Below are 910 nucleotides of genomic sequence, written 5' to 3'. Positions count from 1 at the left end.
TTCTTTCTTCTTTTCTTTTGTAAACATATCTTGCAATTTTTAGCATATGAATTATTCTAGACATTTTTCTTTTTTCTTTTATCTTTTCTTTCTTGTTTTCATTATGCACTTTCTTTCTTGCAATTTAAATTCTGCATTTGCTTTCTTGCTTTTCATATTGCATTTTATTTCTTGTTTTTGATTCTTGATAATTTTCTTTTTCTTCTTGAATATCCATGAGCACTAACATGTCAAGCAGGACCATGTGAAATTTTTCTACACCCTTTTCTGCAAGATTTTTATCTCCCATTGTGCAACCTCAAATTGAAGTAGAAAGTTTCCAACTAGACCCAGAGATAATTTTCATGATACAAGGTCACAAATTTGGAGGAGAAGTATCAGAAAGTCCTTATCTGCATCTTGAAACATTTTTAGAGATTTGTGATTTGGTGAAATGTGAAGGAGTATCAGCAAATGCAGTTCGATTGATGACATTTCCTTTCAGTATCAAGGATAAAGCAAGGACTTGGCTATATTCTCTCTGTCCTCAAAGAATCACAAGTTGGGAACAATTGGAGAAGCAATTTCTGAATAATTTTTTCCCTCCAAGTAGAACGGTGTATATGAGGAATTGTATAACAAATTTTTCTCAGGCATATGGAGAATCATTATTTGAAGCATGGGATAGATTCAAGAGTCTTCAAAGATAGTGCCCTCATCATGGTTTTGAAAAATGGTTGATTTTGCACATATTCTATGGGGGAATTTCTTTCTCAGACAAGACTTTATTGGATTCATCAGCTGGAGGTTCTTTTATGGACAAAAGTGTAGATGAAGCCTATTCGTTAATTGATCAAGTGACATTGAACCTCCATGAATGGTCGAACAAAAGTTGGATGGAATTTCCCTCAGATATTCAAAAAGTGCAAGC

General features: G+C 33.4%; 1 non-coding gene across 1 annotated transcript; it reads right to left on the bottom strand.

Moving 5' to 3' along the window:
* Positions 1-600: 600 nt before the first annotated feature.
* On the bottom strand, positions 601-706 carry LOC122044568. Its single transcript, XR_006129603.1, has one exon. It is a non-coding gene; the product is annotated as a small nucleolar RNA R71 (small nucleolar RNA).
* Positions 707-910: the final 204 nt, after the last annotated feature.

Source organism: Zingiber officinale, chromosome 2A (genome assembly GCF_018446385.1).
Source record: "Zingiber officinale cultivar Zhangliang chromosome 2A, Zo_v1.1, whole genome shotgun sequence".
NCBI classification, from domain to species: domain Eukaryota; kingdom Viridiplantae; phylum Streptophyta; class Magnoliopsida; order Zingiberales; family Zingiberaceae; genus Zingiber; species Zingiber officinale.
The sequence above is the reverse complement of the archived record's forward strand: the minus strand, read 5'-3'. Positions and strand labels throughout refer to the sequence as shown.